Here is a 26,250-nt window from a genome sequence, read left to right on the forward strand (position 1 = left end):
ATTTTTAGTGCCTATTTTCCACATTATAAATGCCTTTTAGCCTGCCTATTTTAACGAAAATAAATACCTGAACTTCCGGGCTCTACTAATCACCTTAGTCGCACGGACCTCAATAAGTCGCAAGTGTAGGGTGCGTGCGTACAATGTCAGGTGATCAACAATGCTATACATACGTTTTAGGTATACGTAGTGCCGACGTTCAGAAGGGTCAGTAAACTTTAGACCTGTACAACTGGAAGTCGGCAATTTTGGCCCTCAATAACTCGAACCTTGGTAAGTCGAAATTCTAGATACCTCGATTTTTTTCTTTCCCCCCTGAAGTTCGAGTTATCAAGGTTCCACTGTATCTAAAATTCTGGAAAATAGATGTTCTGGAGGAGTTCACCTCCAAATTTTCGGATTAAGAATTATAGATACTAGAGTTTGGACTCCAATTAAAAACTTACCAGTCAGACCTACAAGAAAACGAGTTACATAAAAATTTAGCTTATTCAGTTCTGCGTTAATCCATGCTAACCAATCTTTCTTCGAGTATGCTTTTTATTTTGTATCGTCGCGAGAACAAAAAAGTGACCTTTTTTTTAGTTTTGCAAACAATCGCTCTCTTTGAAATTCTATAACTAAAAAACGGATTTTCCGATCGTGACGAAATTTAAGTATGGTGCAGGCAGAAAGGTTTTAAACACATCATCACAGGTCGTCTGGCCTCCGGTATGACGTAGTGGTAATCAAGAGGTCCTGTGTTCGGTACTCGGTGGAGACACATGGTGCTTAGGATTTCACCATAGGTCCAGTGCCGGTTAGCCTTTCTGAGCATAAAGTGGACTTTAAACTTTATCTAAGTTTCCAGCATACTCATTCCCTGTCCTAAAGCCACTGAAGCAGTGTTGCCACAATATGAGGGAACAATTTCCCTTTCCAAGGGGCAAAATTTCCCTTTTTGGACCAATATTTCCCTTCACCAAAGCAAATTATATAATAATAATAATAATAATAGTAGTAGCAGTATTATTAGTGGTGGTGGTGGAAGCAGTAGTAGTGTGTAGTTAAGTATTCTGTTGAATTCGTTATTCGTTTGAATAATAAAAACATTCACATTTCAGTCTCATCACTTCCTGACCAGATGTCCCAGGTTTGAATCCTGGTCAGGAATCCATTTAATCGTTACTATTTATCCAAAGATGCATACAAGCAACGTACAATAAACTTAAAGGAGCAGAAGCAAGTAGGAATACCAAAATAAATAAATAACATAAAAATGTGGATATGAAATTCGAAATTAACATAAACTGTAATAATGTAGTCAGATGACCTTAAAATTTCCCTGCAGTTGTGGTATTTTTCATCGAAATTCCCTTTTCCCTTTTCGCTAAAATTTCTGTACGAATTTCCCTGCAGTAGGCAAATTTCCCTGCATGTGGCAACACTGCACTGGTTTCCTCAGTATTTTTCAGTCTTGGAGATTACGCATTCGACATAGCACCCCTGGTTCAAGGTCAGAGCTGTTGAGGGGATGTATAAGAAGGGTTTGCTAACACAAGGGGGATTGTAGATTTCACCCACGTTTCTATCTCTCTCTTCCTCCTTATCTCCCTTTGTGTCTGATCCGAATTTCATCAGCCCCCTTGATTTTCATCTTTTTGGTATTAATGAGATGCATGGTCCTTTGTATGCAAATGAAGTTTGAGGATCCGGGCGTCGGTAGTCTTTCAAATGAGCTCTCTCTTCAGCCAAAATCCCGAAGCATCTTACTCAGCTCTTGTGATTATCTTGTGCCTTCGTTCTCCTCACTGTCTCACGTACTTTTCTTAAAAACGTAAAAGGTTAGAGGTAGGTGGGCGTTTACGAAACATGTGACATGAGCCAAATGCGGCCCTTAAAGGGACCAACCTGCTATGCGGGTCCTTTTAAGGACCAACAAATGTAGCCATTTCCTCAGAATAGTTACCAGAATTGCATAGTTCATTCCGCTCTCAACAAAAAGCCACATTGCGAGATAAAAAATTAAAAAGGTACTAGTCGCTCCAGCAACTAGAAAGGCGGTTCACCCTTCTGGCTTATGCTGCTTTTCCTATGAGGTAACTGTGTGGGGTGGCACTTGAAAGTCAACCTGATTTCTATTTAGTACACTCTGGAACTTCATGCTTGCTTGCGGGCTAAAAAGGTTCTGGCGTGCGGACCCGAAGCCAATATTCACCTCAAAAAGTGTGGGGCAAAGCAACACCCAGCATGGTCTCAACCAGTGGCGTGCCCAAGGGGAGTTTGGTGTGGGGTGATAACCCCCCTCCCATTTGGCCCAGAATTTCTAAAAAAAGAACGGCAAAGTTAGGAAAAGGTGCAAAATGAGGGTGGACTACTACAAAACTATTTGTAACCCATCCCTTTCGAAAATACTGGGCACCCCACTGGTCTCAACAGATACTCAGACGTGCAATAATATAACACTTCTTGTGGTGTTCATGCGAATTGGTGTTATTGAGCACCATCTTTGGTGTCTTCTTATACTATTGGTTGTCAAACAACGCCAACTATAGAGGCATCTAAACCTCTGTAGGGTTTTGTGTTGTCCATATGTGTGCGCCCATATACTCTCGTAGCTCTCAGAATAGGTATGCACATTGAGCCATGAAATGTATAATTAGTTTTTAGGTTTAATGTATAAATGAACAAATGACTGAATTTTAGCAGCTCAGATGATTAATTTCAGTAAAAGAGCCCAGTACATCGGTTTGTTCTGTTTCGTTGTCATTGCTCTGATGTGGTCATAATATGAGCCAATCAAAAAAATCCAGCGCCAAGTGTACTAATTGATCTTTGCAGAAGTACGTCAGAGCAGGTGGACGAAACAGCCAGTCAGACGAACGTGTCCTTGAAAATTATCCGAGCACTTGTGTCATTAGAGGCTAGAGATAAAGCTGACCACAGTAACTTCACCGGGACCCGTGTAATATTGGGTCCCGGTACTCGAATTCGATTCAGGTACCCAATTCTCGGTTCCGGATACCCAGAGAATTTTTTTGGTCATCCCTAATCAATACATCGGTGCCTCACCCTGGTCGCGGGTTCGAATCCCGGCCTGGGCATGGATGTTCTTTGTGAGTGTCCCTTCAATCAATGTCATCATCACTCATCCTCGTCTTCGCGATTAAACAAAAGCGGCAAAAAAGCGAAGTACAATAAACCAAATCAACCAATACATATATACTGTGGCATTTTATGTTGTACAGTACTCTTTAGCATAAATCCGTAACTTAATTACATTTCATGAAAACGATTACTCATAAAACAGTATATTCTAATGTAATTAATTATGGATTAAAATTCTTCAAAATAACACGAAGAGCTATGCAAGCACAAAAATGAATCATCAATGATCTTATAATTTATATATTTTTTTAAAAAAAATAGCATGTGTATTAATAATATAGTCTAGACACTAGTTTTCTAATTTTGGTCACTAGTGGTAAGCATGAGCTAGTAATGGATGGAAGAATACATAGAGGTGGAACCATTTCATATTTAGCAGTATTAAACGTAAAAGAGATTGTGTAGATAAAACTGCAACAAAAAAGGAGAAAAAAAAATAGTAGAAACAGATTCCAAAGCAGTAGACTTTGGTTTGTTACTTTGGTGCTTGAATGCGAAGGGAAAATGACGTGTGTCCTGACGTGACTTCCTTAAGTGTGGAATTCAGCGTGGTGTTCGAGTTTAACTTGATCGTATACAGACTGCTCAAAATAATAGCACGGTATATTTCATGTTTCATCCCTTATAACTTTGTGTATGCAAGAAATATCTTTATGACGTGAGTCATCTCGAATATCAGCAGTTATAACTGAGGTCCGACTACACTATTTTGAGCAGCCGGTGTAACGGGGAATTTGGACTCCGTAGAAAAATGACTGTACAGTCAATTTTCTACAGAGAAAAATGACTGCCCTTTTCAGTTCCCGTCAATTAAGCAGGGGGTAAAATATCCCCGTAGAAAAATGACTGCCTGTCAATTCCCACTTAAAAGAGGGGGTACAAAATCCCCGTAGAAAAGTGACTGCCCAATTAAATCCTGCTTATATTAGGAGGGGGTACAATTTCCCCGTAGAAAAGTGACTGCCCCCTTAAATCCTGCTTATATTAGGAGGGGGTATAATTTCCCCGTAGAAAAGTGACTGCCCGTTAAAATCCTGCTTATATTAGGAGGGGGTATAATTTCCCCGTAGAAAAGTGACTGCCCTATTAAATCCTGCTAATATGAGAAGGGGGTACAATTTCTCCGTAGAAAAGTGACTGCCCCCTTATATCCAGCTTATATTAGGAGGGGGTACAAATTCCCCGTAGAAAAGTGACTGCCCCCTTAAACCCTGCTTATATTAGGAGGGGGTACAATTTCCCCGTAGAAAAGTGACTGCCCCTTTAAATCCTGCTTATATTAGGAGGGGGTATAATTTCCCCGTAGAAAAGTGACTGCCCTTTTAAATCCTGCTAATATGAGAAGGGGGTACAATTTCCCCGTAGAAAAGTGACTGCCCTATTAAATCCTGCTAATATGAGAAGGGGGTACAATTTCCCCGTAGAAAAGTGACTGCCCCCTTATATCCTGCTTATATTAGGAGGGGGTACAAATTCCCCGTAGAAAAGTGACTGCCCGTTAAAATCCTGCTTATATTAGGAGGGGGTATAATTTCCCCGTAGAAAAGTGACTGCCCTATTAAATCCTGCTAATATGAGAAGGGGGTACAATTTCTCCGTAGAAAAGTGACTGCCCCCTTATATCCAGCTTATATTAGGAGGGGGTACAAATTCCCCGTAGAAAAGTGACTGCCCCCTTAAACCCTGCTTATATTAGGAGGGGGTACAATTTCCCCGTAGAAAAGTGACTGCCCCTTTAAATCCTGCTTATATTAGGAGGGGGTATAATTTCCCCGTAGAAAAGTGACTGCCCTTTTAAATCCTGCTAATATGAGAAGGGGGTACAATTTCCCCGTAGAAAAGTGACTGCCCTATTAAATCCTGCTAATATGAGAAGGGGGTACAATTTCCCCGTAGAAAAGTGACTGCCCCCTTATATCCTGCTTATATTAGGAGGGGGTACAAATTCCCCGTAGAAAAGTGACTGCCCCCTTAAATCCTGCTTATATTAGGAGGGGGTATAATTTCCCCGTAGAAAAGTGACTGCCCCCTTATATCCAGCTTATATTAGGAGGGGGTAGAAATTCCCCGTAGAAAAGTGACTGCCCCCTTAAACCCTGCTTATATTAGGAGGGGGTACAATTTCCCCGTAGAAAAGTGACTGCCCCTTTAAATCCTGCTTATATTAGGAGGGGGTATTATTTCCCCGTAGAAAACTGACTGCCCTTTTAAATCCTGCTAATATGAGAAGGGGGTACAATTTCCCCGTAGAAAAGTGACTGCCCTATTAAATCCTGCTTATATTAGGAGGGGGTACAATTTCCCCGTAGAAAAGTGACTGCCCCTTAAATCCTGCTTATTAGGAGGGGGTATAATTTCCCCGTAGAAAAGTGACTGCCCGTTAAAATCCTGCTTATATTAGAAGGGGGTATAATTTCCCCGTAGAAAAGTGACTGCCCTATTAAATCCTGCTAATATGAGAAGGGGGTACAATTTCTCCGTAGAAAAGTGACTGCCCCCTTATATCCAGCTTATATTAGAAGGGGGTATAATTTCCCCGTAGAAAAGTGACTGCCCTATTAAATCCTGCTAATATGAGAAGGGGGTACAATTTCTCCGTAGAAAAGTGACTGCCCCCTTATATCCAGCTTATATTAGAAGGGGGTACAAATTCCCCGTAGAAAAGTGACTGCCCTATTAATTCCTGCTTATATTAGGAGGGGGTACAATTTCCCCGTAGAAAAGTGACTGCCCCCTTATATCCTGCTAATATTAGGAGGGGGTACAAATTCCCCGTAGAAAAGTGACTGCCCCCTTAAATATTGCTTATATTAGGAGGGGGTATAATTTCCCCGTAGAAAAGTGACTGCCTTATTAAATCCTGCTAATATTAGAAGGGGGTACAATTTCCCCGTAGAAAAGTGACTGCCCCCTTATATCCTGCTTATATTAGGAGGGGGTACAAATTCCCCATAGAAAAGTGACTGCCCCCTTTATTCCTGCTTATATTAGGAGGGGGTATAATTTCCCCGTAGAAAAGTGACTGCCCCTTTAAATCCTGCTTATATTAGGAGGGAGTATAATTTCCCCGTACAAGAGTGAGTGCCCTATTAAATCCTGCTATTATGAGAAGGGGGTACATTTTCCCCGTAGAAAAGTGACTGCCCTATTAAATCTTGCTAATATGAGAAGGGGGTACAATTTCCTCGTAGAAAAGTGACTGCCCCCTTATATCCTGCTTATATTACGAGGGGGTACAAATTCCCCGTAGAAAAGTGACTGCCCCCTTAAATCCTGCTTATATTAGGAGGGGGTATAATTTCCCCGTAGAAAAGTGACTGCCCCTTATATCCTGCTTATATTAGGAGGGGGTACAAATTCCCCGTAGAAAAGTGACTGCCCCCTTTATTCCTGCTTATATTAGGAGGGGGTATAATTTCCCCGTAGAAAAGTGACTGCCCCTTTAAATCCTGCTTATATTAGGAGGGGGTATAATTTCCCCGTAGAAAAGTGACTGCCCTATTAAATCCTGCTAATATGAGAAGGGGGTACAATTTCCCCGTAGAAAAGTGACTGCCCTATTAAATCCTGCTAATATGAGAAGGGGGTACAATTTCCCCGTAGAAAAGTGACTGCCCCCTTATATCCTGCTTATATTAAGAGGGGGTACAAATTCCCCGTAGAAAATTGACTGCCCCCTTAAATCCTGCTTATATTAGGAGGGGGTATAATTTCCCCGTAGAAAAGTGACTGCCCTATTAAATCCTGCTAATATGAGAAGGGGGTACAATTTCTCCGTAGAAAAGTAACTGCCCCCTTATATCCTGCTTATATTAGGAGGGGGTACAAATTCCCCGTAGAAAAGTGACTGCCCCCTTAAACCCTGCTTATATTAGGAGGGGGTACAATTTCCTTGTAGAAAAGTGACTGCCCCTTTAAATCCTGCTTATATTAGGAGGGGGTATAATTTCCCCGTAGAAAAGTGACTGCCCTTTTAAATCCTGCTAATATGAGAAGGGGGTACAATTTCCCCGTAGAAAAGTGACTGCCCTATTAAATCCTGCTAATATGAGAAGGGGGTACAATTTCTCCGTAGAAAAGTGACTGCCCCCTTATATCCAGCTTATATTAGGAGGGGGTACAAATTCCCCGTAGAAAAGTGACTGCCCCCTTAAACCCTGCTTATATTAGGAGGGGGTACAATTTCCCCGTAGAAAAGTGACTGCCCCTTTAAATCCTGCTTATATTAGGAGGGGGTATAATTTCCCCGTAGAAAAGTGACTGCCCTTTTAAATCCTGCTAATATGAGAAGGGGGTACAATTTCCCCGTAGAAAAGTGACTGCCCTATTAAATCCTGCTATTATGAGAAGGGGGTACAATTTCCCCGTAGAAAAGTGACTGCCCCCTTATATCCTGCTTATATTAGGAGGGGGTACAAATTCCCCGTAGAAAAGTGACTGCCCCCTTAAATCCTGCTTATATTAGGAGGGGGTATAATTTCCCCGTAGAAAAGTGACTGCCCCCTTATATCCTGCTTATATTAAGAGGGGGTACAAATTCCCCGTAGAAAATTGACTGCCCCCTTAAATCCTGCTTATATTAGGAGGGGGTATAATTTCCCCGTAGAAAAGTGACTGCCCTATTAAATCCTGCTAATATGAGAAGGGGGTACAATTTCTCCGTAGAAAAGTAACTGCCCCCTTATATCCTGCTTATATTAGGAGGGGGTACAAATTCCCCGTAGAAAAGTGACTGCCCCCTTAAACCCTGCTTATATTAGGAGGGGGTACAATTTCCTTGTAGAAAAGTGACTGCCCCTTTAAATCCTGCTTATATTAGGAGGGGGTATAATTTCCCCGTAGAAAAGTGACTGCCCTTTTAAATCCTGCTAATATGAGAAGGGGGTACAATTTCCCCGTAGAAAAGTGACTGCCCTATTAAATCCTGCTAATATGAGAAGGGGGTACAATTTCTCCGTAGAAAAGTGACTGCCCCCTTATATCCAGCTTATATTAGGAGGGGGTACAAATTCCCCGTAGAAAAGTGACTGCCCCCTTAAACCCTGCTTATATTAGGAGGGGGTACAATTTCCCCGTAGAAAAGTGACTGCCCCTTTAAATCCTGCTTATATTAGGAGGGGGTATAATTTCCCCGTAGAAAAGTGACTGCCCTTTTAAATCCTGCTAATATGAGAAGGGGGTACAATTTCCCCGTAGAAAAGTGACTGCCCCCTTAAATCCTGCAAATATTAGGGGGGGGGGTACAATTTCCCCGTATAAAGTGACTGCCCTTTAAATCCTGCTAATATTAGGGGGGGTACAAATTCCCCGTAGAAAAGTAACTGCCTCCTTAAATTCTGCTTATATTATCAGTGGGTACAATTTCCCCGTAGAAAAGTGACTGCCCCCTTAAATACTGCTTATATTAGGAGGGGGTATAATTTCCCCGTAGAAAAGTGACTGCCCCATTAAATCCTGCTAATATTAGAAGGGGGTACAATTTCCCCGTAGAAAAGTGACTGCCCCTTTTATGTTTAATATATATGGAGGGGGTACAAATTTCCCCCTAGAAAAGTTACTGTTCTAATAATTAGTTCTTACATGAGAAATTGCATACAAAATGCTACGGAGAAAAGTTGCTGCTTACTTAATTTACTTCACAAAACAGGAGGGAAATTAGATGTACTATATTGTCGTATAAAGCCTTTATAACTCTGGTATCTGGCTCATCATTGACTTAATTATTACGTACAACTTTCTCATTTGAATGTTCATCAAAATATTTGAATGAGTCTACCATTTGAGTAGGGTGATAAAGGTGTCCTGGGTTCAATACCCGGTGGAGGCACATAGTAATTCGGATCCAACTTTAAACTGTGGGTCCATTCTTGATTAGACTTAGTGTGCATAAATTAAAACGCTAACTCAATCAATCCATCAATCAAGACATTTGAATTGCATTTTCTTGAAACATTTTGGACAACAAATTTGTACACAATGTGTGTGTGTACTGTCACAAATAAATAGGTTTCTCATCATAAAAATACTTCTTATATAATCTATGCATAACTAACAAAAAGTAAAACACTTTGTCCTTTGTGGTAATTATATTTATTTGAAAAGCACGACGAGAGCCCGTAGAAGCGATATTTTAACATGGAAATATTTTATAACTTGTAAAATATAATTGAAAGTGGTTGCTTCCACATATCCGTAGTAACTCTCGAATTTAAAAATTACATTGATGCATTTTATGATAGAACCTTTGATCAATTTTTAAAATAATCGAATACACACGTTATTCGTGTTATGAGGTTGATAAATCATAATTTTGTTACACAGAAACATATATTACATATAAACATACTTACACACACCAACATATTTATGTACACACTAATCATATTTTCATAGGAACAAATAACAAGGGGTGTAAGGGGTGTAAGGGGTACCTTTCACGTAGGCGCCCAAAAGTCAACCTCACTTCCACGTAGTGCACCCTGGACTAAAGACTAACGAGGCTCTGGCGACTGGCACTATGGCCAGTATAATTTTGTGTGTGTTGTCCTGTGGTTTGTCCTTATTTGTGCTGAGTGTTCTTTACAGCCTCGGCTTTTAACAACAGTCAGAACATTTTAATCTTTTATGATTTTAATTAAGCAACGTTAGAGTTGTTACGTGTAACGGTAAGGGGCTGGACCCCGTATAGTGTGACGGGTGCAAAATAGCCTTAGTGCTGATGCACCCAAAAATTTTAAAATCAAAATCAAATCAAATCAAATAACAAGATACATCTACACACAGACTATAGTTTTAATTGTAACATTTTGATCAGAATCAATACGATTCAGAAACACCAGGAGTACACAAGTCAAATAAAACAATTGTTTTAACTTCAAAAAAATTGAACAAAAAAATAATATACAATGCATATAGAATGAGAATTATGATTTATCTCTTTTCACTAAATATGTATTTCAATAATGCTGTAGTGCATTTTAATATAATATGTGATGTATTTCAATTTATACAAAAACTTTATCAAATACAGACATTTATAATTTCGTTGTGGTTTGCAACTAACCTATTACATATTATTCACCATGTTTAACACATGAAGGAGTCAGTGGATGATATTCTTAAGCCACATGTTTGATTTTTATGTTGTTGTTGTTGAACATACCATCATGCACAATAAGCAACCCACTGTCCAAAAAGTGCGAGACATTGTCATTTTTCTTTTCGAATGGCAGTATAATATGTACATCACTGAAGTTTTTGGCTCTCCAACCTGGTGGTCATCTGTGTAGTGATATAGTCATAAGCCACACTTTCCCGCTACGTAGGCTGTACATGCACCGATAGAAAACATGGATTTTGGAGACAATAATGAAGGAAGTGACGAGTCACATCTTTTTGATAGTAATAGTGGAAATTTCTGGCACCCGTCAGCTAGCAGTTCAGTGTGGAACTCATCCTTCTGTACGTGTAATTATGAAATAGAGTTGTGGTTATGTTCGCTGTGGCTTGTGACTATCCGTTGAAAGTTTATATGCTGCATAAAACATTGATTACTACAATCCTCTGATCACATTAACTAAATATAAAGTATATTTTCTTTCAAGCTAGTAAATATCTATGTCAAACGTGATTAATTAAGGCATACGTCCCATTAACATGAGCCGACCAGCTGAAGCATTGCCACAAAAATCCACACTTTCAAGGAAAAGGCAGCTGAATCGCCCACGATAGAACAGAGAGAAAGCAAAATGGAGACGTAATAGCGGATGCCAATAAGTACCCGATAAAACAAAGAGTACGGAACATGCTGTTAGTTTAAGACATTCCGTCGCTTGTTCCAAGAAATGTACGACAAAATGCTGAGAGAGTATGTAATATCTCCCTTCTCATATTAGCAGGATTTAATAGGGCAGTCACTTTTCTACGGGGAAATTGTACCCCCATCTCATATTAGCAGGATTTAATAGGGCAGTCACTTTTCTACGGGGAAATTATACCCCCTCCTAATATAAACAGGATTTAAAGGGGCAGTCACTTTTCTACGGGGAAATTATACCCCCTCCTAATATAAGCAGGATTTAAAGGGGCAGTCACTTTTCAACAGGGAAATTATACCCCCTCCTAATATAAGCAGGATTTAAGGGGCCAGTCACTTTTCTACGGGGAAATTGTACCCCCTCCTAATATAAGCAGGATATAAGGGGGCAGTCACTTTTCTACGGGGAAATTATACCCCCTCCTAATATAAGCAGGATTTTAACGGGCAGTCACTTTTCTACGGGGAAATTATACCCCCTCCTAATATAAGCAGGATTTAAGGGGGCAGTCACTTTTCTACGGGGAATTTGTACCCCCTCCTAATATAAGCAGGATATAAGGGGGCAGTCACTTTTCTACGGGGAAATTGTACCCCCTTCTCATATTAGCAGGATTTAATAGGGCAGTCACTTTTCTACGGGGAAATTATACCCCCTCCTAATATAAGCAGGATTTTAACGGGCAGTCACTTTTCTACGGGGAAATTATACCCCCTCCTAATATAAGCAGGATTTAAGGGGGCAGTCACTTTTCTACGGGGAATTTGTACCCCCTCCTAATATAAGCAGGATATAAGGGGGCAGTCACTTTTCTACGGGGAAATTGTACCCCCTTCTCATATTAGCAGGATTTAATAGGGCAGTCACTTTTCTACGGGGAAATTGTACCCCCTTCTCATATTAGCAGGATTTAATAGGGCAGTCACTTTACTACGGGGAAATTATACCCCCTCCTAATATAAGCAGGATTTAAAGGGGCAGTCACTTTTCTACGGGGAAATTATACCCCATCCTAATATAAGCAGGAATAAAGGGGGCAGTCACTTTTCTACGGGGAATTTGTACCCCTTCCTAATATAAGCAGGATATAAGGGGGCAGTCACTTTTCTACGGGAAAATTGTACCCCCTTCTAATATTAGCAGGATTTAATAGGGCAGTCACTTTTCTACGGGGAAATTATACCCCCTCCTAATGTAAGCAGGATTTAAGAGGGCAGTCACTTTTCTACGGGGAAATTTTACCCCCTCCTAATATAAGCAGGATTTAAGGGGGCAGTCACTTTTCTACGGAGAATTTGTACCCCCTCCTAATATAAGCAGGATATAAGGGGGCAGTCACTTTTCTACGGGGAAATTGTACCCCCTTCTAATATTAGCAGGATTTAATAGGGCAGTCACTTTTCTACGGGGAAATTGTACCCCCTCCTAATATAAGCAGGATATAAGGGGGCAGTCACTTTTTACTACGGAGAAATTGTACCCCCTCCTAATATAAGCAGTATTTAAGGGGGCAGTCACTTTTCTACGGGGAATTTGTACCCCCTCCTAATATAAGCAGGATATAAGGGGGCAGTCACTTTTCTACGGGGAAATTATACCCCCTCCTAATATAAGCAGGATTTAAAGGGGCAGTCAATTTTCTACGGGGAAATTATACCCCCTCCCAATATAAGCAGGATTTAAGGGGGCAGTCACTTTTCTACGGGGAATATGTACCCCCTCGTAATATAAGCAGGATATAAGGGGGCAGTCACTTTTCTACGGGGAAATTGTACCCCCTTCTCATATTAGCAGGATTTAATAGGGCAGTCACTTTTCTACGGGGAAATTGTACCCCCTTCTCATATTAGCAGGATTTAAGGGGGCAGTCACTTTTCTACGGGGAAATTATACCCCCTCCTAATATAAGCAGGATTTTAACGGGCAGTCACTTTTCTACGGGGAAATTATACCCCTTCCTAATATAAGCAGGATTTAAGGGGGCAGTCACTTTTCTACGGGGAATTTGTACCCCCTCCTAATATAAGCAGGATATAAGGGGGCAGTCACTTTTCTACGGGGAAATTGTACCCCCTTCTCATATTAGCAGGATTTAATAGGGCAGTCACTTTTCTACGGGGAAATTGTACCCCCTTCTCATATTAGCAGGATTTAATAGGGCAGTCACTTTACTACGGGGAAATTATACCCCCTCCTAATATAAGCAGGATTTAAAGGGGCAGTCACTTTTCTACGGGGAAATTATACCCCATCCTAATATAAGCAGGAATAAAGGGGGCAGTCACTTTTCTACGGGGAATTTGTACCCCTTCCTAATATAAGCAGGATATAAGGGGGCAGTCACTTTTCTACGGGAAAATTGTACCCCCTTCTAATATTAGCAGGATTTAATAGGGCAGTCACTTTTCTACGGGGAAATTATACCCCCTCCTAATGTAAGCAGGATTTAAGAGGGCAGTCACTTTTCTACGGGGAAATTTTACCCCCTCCTAATATAAGCAGGATTTAAGGGGGCAGTCACTTTTCTACGGAGAATTTGTACCCCCTCCTAATATAAGCAGGATATAAGGGGGCAGTCACTTTTCTACGGGGAAATTGTACCCCCTTCTAATATTAGCAGGATTTAATAGGGCAGTCACTTTTCTACGGGGAAATTGTACCCCCTCCTAATATAAGCAGGATATAAGGGGGCAGTCACTTTTTACTACGGAGAAATTGTACCCCCTCCTAATATAAGCAGTATTTAAGGGGGCAGTCACTTTTCTACGGGGAATTTGTACCCCCTCCTAATATAAGCAGGATATAAGGGGGCAGTCACTTTTCTACGGGGAAATTATACCCCCTCCTAATATAAGCAGGATTTAAAGGGGCAGTCAATTTTCTACGGGGAAATTATACCCCCTCCCAATATAAGCAGGATTTAAGGGGGCAGTCACTTTTCTACGGGGAATATGTACCCCCTCGTAATATAAGCAGGATATAAGGGGGCAGTCACTTTTCTACGGGGAAATTGTACCCCCTTCTCATATTAGCAGGATTTAATAGGGCAGTCACTTTTCTACGGGGAAATTGTACCCCCTTCTCATATTAGCAGGATTTAAGGGGGCAGTCACTTTTCTACGGGGAAATTATACCCCCTCCTAATATAAGCAGGATTTAAAGGGGCAGTCACTTTTCTACGGGGAAATTATACCCCCTCCTAATATAAGCAGGATTTAAAGGGGCAGTCACTTTTCTACAAGGAAATTGTACCCCCTCCTAATATAAGCAGGATATAAGGGGGCAGTCACTTTTCTACGGGGAAATTGTACCCCCTTCTCATATTAGCAGGATTTAATAGGGCAGTCACTTTTCTACGGGGAAATTGTACCCCCTTCTCATATTAGCAGGATTTAATAGGGCAGTCACTTTTCTACGGGGAAATTATACCCCCTCCTAATATAAGCAGGATTTAAAGGGGCAGTCACTTTTCTACGGGGGAAATTATACCCCCTCCTAATATAAGCAGGAATAAAGGGGGCAGTCACTTTTCTACGGGGAATTTGTACCCCCTCCTAATATAAGCAGGATATAAGGGGGCAGTCACTTTTCTACGGGGAAATTATACCCCCTCCTAATATAAGCAGGATTTAAGGGGGCAGTCACTTTTCTACGGGGAATTTGTACCCCCTCGTAATATAAGCAGGATATAAGGGGGCAGTCACTTTTCTACGAGGAAATTGTACCCCCTTCTCATATTAGCAAGATTTAATAGGGCAGTCACTTTTCTACGGGGAAAATGTACCCCCTTCTCATAATAGCAGGATTTAATAGGGCACTCACTCTTGTACGGGGAAATTATACTCCCTCCTAATATAAGCAGGATTTAAAGGGGCAGTCACTTTTCTACGGGGAAATTATACCCCCTCCTAATATAAGCAGGAATAAAGGGGGCAGTCACTTTTCTATGGGGAATTTGTACCCCCTCCTAATATAAGCAGGATATAAGGGGGCAGTCACTTTTCTACGGGGAAATTGTACCCCCTTCTAATATTAGCAGGATTTAATAAGGCAGTCACTTTTCTACGGGGAAATTATACCCCCTCCTAATATAAGCAATATTTAAGGGGGCAGTCACTTTTCTACGGGGAATTTGTACCCCCTCCTAATATTAGCAGGATATAAGGGGGCAGTCACTTTTCTACGGGGAAATTGTACCCCCTCCTAATATAAGCAGGAATTAATAGGGCAGTCACTTTTCTACGGGGAATTTGTACCCCCTTCTAATATAAGCTGGATATAAGGGGGCAGTCACTTTTCTACGGAGAAATTGTACCCCCTTCTCATATTAGCAGGATTTAATAGGGCAGTCACTTTTCTACGGGGAAATTATACCCCCTTCTAATATAAGCTGGATATAAGGGGGCAGTCACTTTTCTACGGAGAAATTGTACCCCCTTCTCATATTAGCAGGATTTAATAGGGCAGTCACTTTTCTACGGGGAAATTATACCCCCTTCTAATATAAGCAGGATTTTAACGGGCAGTCACTTTTCTACGGGGAAATTATACCCCCTCCTAATAAGCAGGATTTAAGGGGCAGTCACTTTTCTACGGGGAAATTGTACCCCCTCCTAATATAAGCAGGATTTAATAGGGCAGTCACTTTTCTACGGGGAAATTGTACCCCCTTCTCATATTAGCAGGATTTAAAAGGGCAGTCAGTTTTCTACGGGGAAATAATACCCCCTCCTAATATAAGCAGGATTTAAAGGGGCAGTCACTTTTCTACGGGGAAATTGTACCCCCTCCTAATATAAGCAGGGTTTAAGGGGGCAGTCACTTTTCTACGGGGAATTTCTACCCCCTCCTAATATAAGCTGGATATAAGGGGGCAGTCACTTTTCTACGGGGAAATTATACCCCCTCCTAATATAAGCAGGATTTAAGGGGGCAGTCACTTTTCTACGGGGAATTTGTACCCCCTCCTAATATAAGCAGGATATAAGGGGGCAGTCACTTTTCTACGGGGAAATTGTACCCCCTTCTCATATTAGCAGGATTTAATAGGGCAGTCACTTTTCTACGGGGAAATTGTACCCCCTTCTCATATTAGCAGGATTTAAAAGGGCAGTCACTTTTCTACGGGGAAATTATACCCCCTCCTAATATAAGCAGGATTTAAAGGGGCAGTCACTTTTCTACGGGGAAATTGTACCCCCTCCTAATATAAGCAGGGTTAAAGGGGGCAGTCACTTTTCTACGGGGAATTTGTACCCCCTCCTAATATAAGCTGGATATAAGGGGGCAGTCACTTTTCTACGGAGAAATTGTACCCCCTTCTCATATTAGCAGGATTTAATAGGGCAGTCACTTTTCTACGGGGAAATTATACCCCCTCCTAATATAAGCAGGATTTTAACGGGCAGTCACTTTTCTACGGGGAAATTATACCCCCTCCTAATATAAGCAGGATTTAAGGGGGCAGTCACTTTTCTACGGGGAAATTGTACCCCCTCCTAATATAAGCAGGATTTAATTGGGCAGTCACTTTTCTACGGGGATTTTGTACCCCCTCTTTTAAGTGGGAATTGACAGGCAGTCATTTTTCTACGGGGATATTTTACCCCCTGCTTAATTGACGGGAACTGAAAAGGGCAGTCATTTTTCTCTGTAGAAAATTGACTGTACAGTCATTTTTCTACGGAGTCCAAATTCCCCGTCACGAAGACGGGGAATTCGGACTGCGTAGAAAATTGACTGTACAGTCACTTTTCTACGGAGTCCAAATTCCCCGTTACACCGGTATACGATCAAATTAATCTCGAACACCACACTGAATTCCACGCTTGAAGGAAGTGACGACAGGACACACGTAATTTTCTCGTCGCTTGTAAGGTTACAAACTGCATTGAGTTCTCACGGTATAAACTATTCGAAGTGTCGGCCTACGACCATGAAGGTGAATTGACAACAGGGTTCGTTCGACCTCTGTTTATAGGAACCCTCGTGCTACCATAGACAAGCATTGAGGTTTCGCACGTGAAAGTTGTCTCCTTTCAGTGCAATGGTTTCGATGACGTCAGGCTAAAGCCCCTATCACACGGAACTGGATATCCAGTAGGAACGCTCTAGTTGACGCTGGACTGGCTACCCATTTGCTAGTTTTCGCCTCACACGGTACTTGTTACACCGTACTTGTCGATAGTCTTTCGTTCCCATAATGGCGGCCGCGCGAGATGTAAACAATGTATCACTTCACACGTTTAAAATACGATAAGCCCGACCCTGTGGCCGAGTGGTTAGCACATCGCGCTGCGACGCCAAGGGTCCCGGGTTCGAATCCCGGTCGGGCTTGGTTGTTTGTGAATGTCCATTCATCAATTTCATCATTTCATCACTCATCCCCATCTTCGCAAATTAGCCAAGAGGCACAAAACGCGAAGTAAAATAAACTAAATCAAATCAAAAATCAAAATACGATAACTATTCAACCGAGAGGAATATCGCTTCGTATTAAATGGTTTTAGGTAGAGAAGAACGGCGCTGATAAAATACATACTTTACAACGTTTACTATTCACGTATGGAAGAATATTTTAGCTTTTTTCAATTGTAAACATGCCTTTCGTGCTGTATGCACTCGGAAACCACAGACAAAAAAGGCTTCTTTGCAAACTCACAGATTATCTTCACATGGCCAAACTTTGCTCTGATTGGCTGTTCCACAGAATCTAGTCGAAGAAGTTAGTAGCAATTAGAACATGTCCTATTCCTCAAAACCAGCCAAGCAGTTAGCCAGGCGGCCATAATTTCTACCTAGAAAGTCAGTTCATCACCAACAAGGGCATTCCAACTAGAAATCCAGTTCCGTGTGATAGGGGCTTTAGTAGCGCTCGAGAGAGTTGAAATTTAGCAGCGTCATCTCTTGTTCGGTTTATCAGAAGTGGAAACAAGAGTGCGAGTGGTGCCTCTCAGCGGATTATTGCAAAACGTCTTGCGGAGGATTGACTATTCGCAAGCGGGAGGTCAGCTCACCGGTTTCCTGCATTAGTTCCACCCTTATCTGTGGTGCTACGTAGTATCTTCCTAACTGCAGTCCAAAAATTTCGCTTTCATATAAATTTCTATCTGGCGGCAACCCTGTTGGAAAGAAACCTGACAATCCTTCCGCGGTTGAAGTGCTTCCGCCGTGGCTGACGTTGTAAACAATGCTGGAGTTGGGAGCACATGGACATAGGAGCTGCCAAAGGGTTACACCAACAGCAGCTCGTGAATACTTTGGCGCTGATGTTTATGGCCGACAGGTGCACATGTTTCGTATCACGCGGAAATGTTGCTGAGTGGAAATACTTCATCTATAACCAGCAATTTTCTCCGTGCCTTTTCTCGAATTAGCCCGTGTTCCTTTCCAAGCATTAAATTGTATGTCAGGAAGGCATAATCTAACACGAAGATTCTCTGCTTCAGCTTCCGTTTGCCTCTATTCGCGAACCACCAGCAAATATTTTCTACTGGTGAAATTTTGGATCATTTTTACGGATATCTGGAGGCCATATATCGCCGATATGACGATACCGGAAAAGATATCGTATCGTCCGTGACGATATTTTCTTGACGTTATATCGCGATACCTAATTTCCGATATCGTCCATCTCTAGATATGCCTTCCAATTCAAACTTTAACAGGATTATTCCTAGCAATACACTATACTTTCAGGTACTTGATATGACACCTGGTGAGAGGATTTGGAACTACATTCAGTGGGAGGAAAGGTTCTATGATTATTATTAAACATGTATGTATTTCTAAAGAGGTTTAAAACCGACAACCCTCTCACGCCTCCGGATCTTCCAGTCTAGTCGGTAGGGCGTTTGACTGCCACGCGGGAGACCCGGGTTCGGTTCGGTGGATAGACTGAAGTCGGAATTTTTTCGGCCTTGTCCCCGCGTAAAGCAGCTCCGGGGCTCGCCCAGCCTGAAATCAATGGGTTCCTGGGGGCAACCCTGGGGATAAAGGTAGCCGGGGCGTGGTGCTGCTTACATCACCTCCAATATGGCCGAGATAGAGAATGTGTTGGGCCCTACCCTGGCACGGTGCTACTATATGCTCGGGGAACTTTACCTTTTTTTACCTTTACCGTCACATTTGTTGTAACTTGTATGCTGTTCTCACCCTTATCGAGGCGACAATTATATCTGAAGCAGGTTCACACATTTTCTTTTATATTAGCACAAAAACTTCTTGAACATTATACTTACAGATATTAAAGTAATGCCTCAAAATTAATGCATAAGGTTTTATAAATACTGACCACATGAACAACCATGACGGGCCGTAGTTTGGCCGTCCTTGGTCTACAGGCTATTTCCTGTCCCGATCTCGTTTTCAGGAAACCATTTCCTGATTTTCGGGATCCCGAAGTGTTGGATAATTTTCAAGGATCGTGAATTTAATTAAAAGTGCCTAACTTTCGATGTCTCTTGCACTATTGGGTGTCCAACTTTCTTGGAAATATGTTTCATTACAGAAACATTACTTGCCCACAAAAGCAAACATTTCTGGGACAACCAAGGACACTACTTCCCCGATTGTAACAATGAAATCGTCACAACACAAAAGTGTCCGTGACTGTACAAATCATGAACACACGCAAGGTATAAAGCTAGCTTATGCGACATGCCATTGAGGCACATATGGGGTGTGGAGGAGATATAGGATCCCATAAATTTACAATCTCTTGGGTGATGTGATCAGCACCTCGCTCCGGCCGCCAAGGATGTTCTCAGGTACCTCTTTATTGGCGACATGGTAAACACATGAGCAGCTCCATGCACGGACATTGTTGAAAAAATTCCCAACTGAAATCCCCCATCCAATATCGAACCCGGGTCTCCTGTATGGAGGTCAGACCGGTTAGGCCACCGCGACTCTGTCTCTCTCTCTTTCTCTCTCCAACTCTCTATCACTCTCTCTCTCATTATCTCTCTCACTCTCTCATTCTCTCACTTTCACTCTCTCTCTCACACACTTTCTCTCTCTTTCTCTCTCACTCACTCTCTCTCTCTCATTCTCTCACTCTCACTCTCTCTCTCTCTCTCACACACACACTTTCTCTCTCTCTCACACTCTCACTCCCACTCTGTCTCTCTCTCATTCTCTCACTCTCTCTCTCATTATCTCACTCTCTCTCTCACACTTTCTCTCTCCTCCTCTCTCACTCTCTCTCTCTCTCTCTCTCTCTCTCTCTCTCTCTCTCTCTCTCTCTCTCTCTCTCACACACACACACACACTGTCTCTCTCTCATTCTCTCACTCTCTCTCTCTCCCACTCTCTCTCTCTTTCTTTCTCTCTCTCAGTCTCTCTCTCTCTCATTCTCTCACTCTCTCTCACACACACACTTTCTCTCACTCTCACACACTTTCTCTCACTCTCTCTCTTTCTCTCTCATTCTCTCACTCTCTCTCTCACACACACTTTCTCTCACACACACACACTTTCTCTCTCTCTCTCTCTCTCTCTCTCTCTCTCTGAGGAAGCATGGTATTTATAATGACAACAAGAAGTGCCACGAGCCGACCTACGTGGTGGAGTGGTTAGCACAGCGCTCTGCGACGCGAGGGGTCCCGGGTTTCGAATTCCGGTCTGCACATGGTCACTTTAATCTATGTCTGATTTTCTATGAGAAGCTTTATTTTGGGCCACTTGTGGTTGAAAGATTCTTCTATACTCTGTCCACGAAAAGAAGTCTTTGCGAGACGTCTTCACCAATGAAGAGGGAATGGGATTGCGTGGGGGGAAGCGACTGCAGTTTCCAGCCTAAACAGCAGTGTGTACTGCGTCGCTCTACCCACTCCACCCCCACCCCTCTCTCCGCGGCCTTGCTCAAGAGATATCAGGGACAGAGTATAGTCACTTTCCTCTGCGCAGGCTCCAGATTGTCTAGTGTATTCTCATGTGGAGAATGATACGGCTGGAAGATGTTTATAGTTTGGTATTCTTTGTGAGTGTTCCTTCTTCATATCATCAGTAGCCTCCCCGATGGCTCAGTGGTAACGTCGCCGCCTTGTAATCAAGGGGTCCCGGGTTCGGTACCCGGTGGAGGCACATAGTGGTTCGGATCCCACTTTAAACTGTAGGTCCAGTCCCGATTAGCCTTACTGTGAATAAAGTGCACTTAAAACACCAACTCAATCAATCATATCATCCCTCATCCTCGTGGTCGCAATTAGTAAAGAGAGGCGGAAAGTAAAATAAACAAAATCAATCACCCAATCAAGAAGTGCCATGATAAATGGCTTGAGTTGTATCAATTAAATATAAATAAAAAACAGCTTGACCAATTTTTTTCTGCCTCAAAGAAAGAAACGAGATTTCCAAATTTTTATAGTTGGAATAATTATATTTGATGCTAAAGTATGTTCTCTACCGTGACTGCACCATATTCTGAACCAATGGGATTGTTCCATTTGGTTCTTGCAAAACGTTTCGAAAATATCCTTCATTCACTGCCCCATCCGAATCGAAATTGCGTTTGGGGTATTCCTTCTCACGCCAGTATGATGGGCAAGCCAAGCCTGCGATGAGTGACGTCACTACCCGAAGGCTGGCTTCCCGAAAAGAGAGCAACGTGATTGACGCATGCATCACGTAGAAACGCCAGGATTGACTTGGCAACGTTGATGCCACGGAGAGAAGTGACCTCTGGTGTTTATTTTCCCCGACCTGCACCGGAAGTCAAGTGGGGGGAGCATTGAGGAAGTGGCGAAGGGTGTGCCGGGGTGGTTTACAGGGGGCGAGGGGAGGAAGATGTTTGATGAGAGGAAGTTTTGATGTGTTTCATTCTGCAGTCCCATTTATCTCGTCCCGGCGAGTACCGGATTGGAGGTACCGCCCATCCTGATATCCCTTTTAACTCCCCCCCCCTTTCCCATATTCACCCTACAGTTTCAACGTTGCACTCGTCCGTAACCAATCTGACCCCTTCTCGCAACGTAGTTTCATAAGCACGATAAGTGGGAGTCTGTCTTCATTCATCACATCTGTGATTTCGAACCCATCAACTACTAAACTGCTGTCTCAGGAACTCGATGGCGCAGTGGAAGCGTCGTTGCCTTTGTAATCAAGGGGTCCCGGGTACTATATCCGGTGGAGGCACATAGTGGTTCGGATCCCACTTTAAACAGTAGGTCCAGTCCCGATTAGCCTTATTGTGCATAAAGTGGACTTAAAAACACCAAATCAATCAATCAACCAGGAAGTGGTAAGGTGTAAATTTAGATTCAGGTCCCATTTCGCCTAATGGCTTATCAGCACCCGTCAATCAGATCTGGCAGCTGTCCACCATTTTAGGCAAAACGAGATATTCCTGCAAGCGCCAGTTAAAAATTATGGTAATAATTGCTGCTACAACTGTTTTAAGCATTCCCATTGGCTGGTAGCTTTTTGGGATAGTAATAATCTGTGGGGGTTAAGTTAGGCTTGTTGGGTTTGGATTTCTTAGGAGAAGAAGACAACGAAAACTGGTTGTAGCAACAATACCGATCAAAAATTGTCAGGCGCCTGTATTTTTCTGCCCCTACTGTACTCGTTATTTTTGTAAAAAAAAAAGGTAATTAACATTTCTGTAAGCGAACTCGAATTAAATAGAAACAAAAAAAGCACTGAATTTGAACATTCAGGCGCAATGGCGACCCCTGATTATAAAAATGGTTTGTTAATGTAAAACATACATGAGAAGCAACATATAGGCACTATAATGGACAGGGGTGGTCACAACATTTTATACCAATTCTATATACGTATCTTCACACAAAAATGGGGGGATCGTAGCGTTTGATTGACTTGTTCTTGATTTTTGGTTTAAAATAATTTGAGTAATTAATTCAGCATAAACGGGGGGGGGGGATTTCTACCTTTTTGGGGAGTGCGTCATGGACCTTGGGGGGGATGAGCGCTCCTGCTAATGGAAATATAATGATGTAATAATGAACATCCGCTGAGTATTTGTCCTTGAGCGTCTACGGAAGACTGCAGCAATGAGCGTGCCTGACGAGGTGGCCGAGTGGTTAAGGCGTTGGACTGCTAATCCAATGGGCTCTGCCCGCGTGGGTTCGAATCCCATCCTCGTCGAACTTTTTTTTACTTGCTAAAGATATTCACAATTTTAAACATTTTTACAAATTATATTTTGGCGCATCGACCAAATCTGAAGTACAAAGTTAAAAAATCCTGAGGATATTTGTGTTGGGGGATCTTCAGTAACCAAAATCATATCGAAGATGCGAATTTATGTTGAATATTCAAGTGTATTTTGAAGTGAAACAAATACAATTAGAGGGGCTATAAATAATCCAATTTTGATATTACCGGTACATAGGTTTATATAGTGTATTTCATCAGAATTCACATAATAATTCACAATGAATAAAACATTTCTTGATAATGCAAAAACAATATTATAATATTAAATTATCTGTCCTCCTTTTGGTACATCCTGTTCCACTGCGCAATGAGAGAAGTAATTGACAAGATGTAAGCATCAGCTTCTTATTTTACCCGCAAGTTTCCACTAATTTGGCTACAGTCCCTGAAAATGTAATGAAGTTATTGTTTGACCTGCAATGTGCGGTTTTGAATTTACGCAGTACTCGAAGCTTTACATTTACATTTACTTCCATTGACAATGACCACGCATCATCGAACCAAAGAGCGCTTTCCTAATGATCTTTCGGTGAGATACACATTACTTCCTGTATGAAGTAACTTAAGCCGCATCACACGGAACTGGATTTCCAGTAGGTATGCCCTAGTTGGCGCTGGACTGGCTACCAATTTGCTAGTTTTCGCCTCGCACGATATTTATCAGCGTACTTGTCGATAAAAAAAAAATGGCGCCGACTAACGTAGATGTGTGTGTATCTGCTCCTACAAATTTACGTATAAAGTGTGATGATAGATGTGCAAAATGTAAGAGGGTAGTGAAAAACGGCATTTTGTGTGATTCATGTGATAAATGGCTGCATTTTAGTTGTGGAAATGTGCCGAAAGATGAAGGAATTGAAGAAAATACTGAATGGTTTTGTCCCCAGTGCATCAAAGATGGCGGCCATCCCCAAAGGACAATGAAGAAGATGATGGTTCAACTCTTCTAGAAATTGTTAAAATTCTTGAAACTGATATTTTGAAACTAAAAAATGAAAATCAAATGCTGAGAAACAAACTAGAAACCATCGAAAAAAGAAACGAATGTAATGACTCCACCCACACATGGACACAAGTTGTGAAGCATGGCAGAAAATCGAGCAAAAGCAACGAAACTGTAACTTCCATAAACAAGAATAGATTCAGCATCTTGCAGGAACTCCCAGTGGAAGACATGTGTGTGTGTAGATGGTGTAACTCAACGCGCCTTTCATGCTGTATACGTTATACATTGCTGGAGTAACACTCGGAAACCACAGACAAAAGCGCTCCTTTGCACAGATTATCTTCACATGGCCAAACTTTGCTCTAATTGGCTGTTGCACAGAATCCAGTCGAGGAAAGCAAGTAGCAATTAGAACATGTCCTATTCCTCCAAACCAGTCAAGCAGTCAGCCAGGCGACCATGATTGCTACCTAGAAAGTTCAGCACAAACTAGGGCATTCCTACTAGAAATCCAGCAACACTAGTTTTCTGTACTTGCCTCGTTCTTTCATTTTAATCCAGCCTAATTTACTATCATATTCAGTTAAATGGTCATACCTTTTAAGGTTAAATATATATGGTATGCATGAGTTCTGAATTTTTTGAATTTCCATTGGCAGCATTTCATTACAATCAGCAGTAGTCAAACACTATCGCAGTAATCAAACAAACGAACAAGCAAACGAGTTCATAATTATATACTTAAATAATCCTCACAAGATGATTACTATTTATAATAATTTGTTAGATCTGCAATTTGTCAGTGTTCTGTATTATTTACGCTATCCGTGTTCATAGGGTAAAGTAATGGAAGACAAAGGCATATGGCATGTGTTGTTTGAATTCATACAAATGTTTTTCAAAAGTGGATGCCATCTGCTGAACTTAATTTTTGTTATTATGTAGAAATAAAAGTAACAAGGTTTCTGATTTTTTGTAACTTGAAATGAACAATGCAAATTTCCATGGAGAGGGGTTGACGGGCTCCCTTATCGTTTGTAAAAGTAGTTTGCCGCCCTCCTGAAGAGACACATGGCCGAACGTGGTGCGCAGATGCAAAAACCCGCAAACTAACGAAGCGTGCCTTCTCCCCTCCCGTCCTAGGAATTTGTTGCCAGTTGACCCGTGAGACGGCCATATTTCTTCCTTTCCTCTATCGCTCCTTGGATTTTAATGGGGGGAAGCAGCTTGTCTCACACGGGAGGGAAGATTCTTGTCTTCTGCCTTGGCATTTATCTTTTCAAGTGGACCTCGCATATTGAGAGTTGCACGGCGGGGTTCCCCGTAACGTCGCTTTTGCGCCGGTGTGTATGGCGATAGTTGCAGTGTTGCCAGGTGGATGAAACATGGTTGCCAACTCAAGCAATATAATGTACAATCCTAATTTGGGAAATATTTCACATGTCTTTTTACGCTACATAGCCTCGGCCATTTAGAAATTGAAAATTCTTTACTTTACTTGTTAACGTCACTGAGAAACGAACATCTAGACTGTAATGGTACGGCATCAGAGTGTAAACTGGAAAATTGGTGATTATTGTTAAGGTGTAGTCTGCAACGAAAAAGTGTGTGTGTGTGTTTGTGTTTGCGTGCGTGTGTGTATGGGTGTTGACAGAGTTTGTTACACAGGGAGAAAGGTATGTACTTACACATTCAACATGAAAAAGTGCAGTTTTAGCGAAAATAATCTGATTTGGAAGCACTGAAAGTAAAAAAAAAATTTTTACAGTTTCTTAACACACAAACAAGACCAGGTGTTTACCGCCAAGTCACAGTAAAATTTCCTAAATGAAGAATAAATCTGTCTTACGGTCGGAATTTGGAAGTGTTCGTGATTTTCCTTCCACGTTATTTTTAAAAAAGTTGCGAGTTTTCTTGATTTTAGTTATTTATTTGACTATTAGGTTTACGTATTCGATTTTTCTACAATTGCACACAAATTTCAGAAGTTAACACTGTATCTGAGCTTGTTCCTTCAAATTACAAACATATAAAACGAGAGTCGTTGAGTGCTGCCATCTATACATTGGAGTTTCGTTCGCTTCGTGCAGTCATTCGAACACAAAATCATATCACAAACAACGAGCTGCCCTTTGACCGGAGTTTACACAAATTGAT

General features: G+C 41.7%; 1 protein-coding gene and 1 non-coding gene across 3 annotated transcripts in view; both read left to right on the forward strand.

Annotated features, from left to right (window-relative positions):
• Mmp2 (Matrix metalloproteinase 2) overlaps window positions 1-26,250 on the forward strand; it is a 322,043-nt gene that overhangs the window by 102,996 nt on the left and 192,797 nt on the right. The gene's annotated exons all lie outside the window — the stretch shown is intronic.
• TRNAS-GCU (transfer RNA serine (anticodon GCU)) lies at window positions 22,994-23,075 on the forward strand. The gene has a single exon. It is a non-coding gene; the product is annotated as a tRNA-Ser (tRNA).

This window comes from Lepisma saccharinum, chromosome 7 (genome assembly GCF_977018435.1).
Source record: "Lepisma saccharinum chromosome 7, izLepSacc3.1, whole genome shotgun sequence".
NCBI lineage: Eukaryota > Metazoa > Arthropoda > Insecta > Zygentoma > Lepismatidae > Lepisma > Lepisma saccharinum.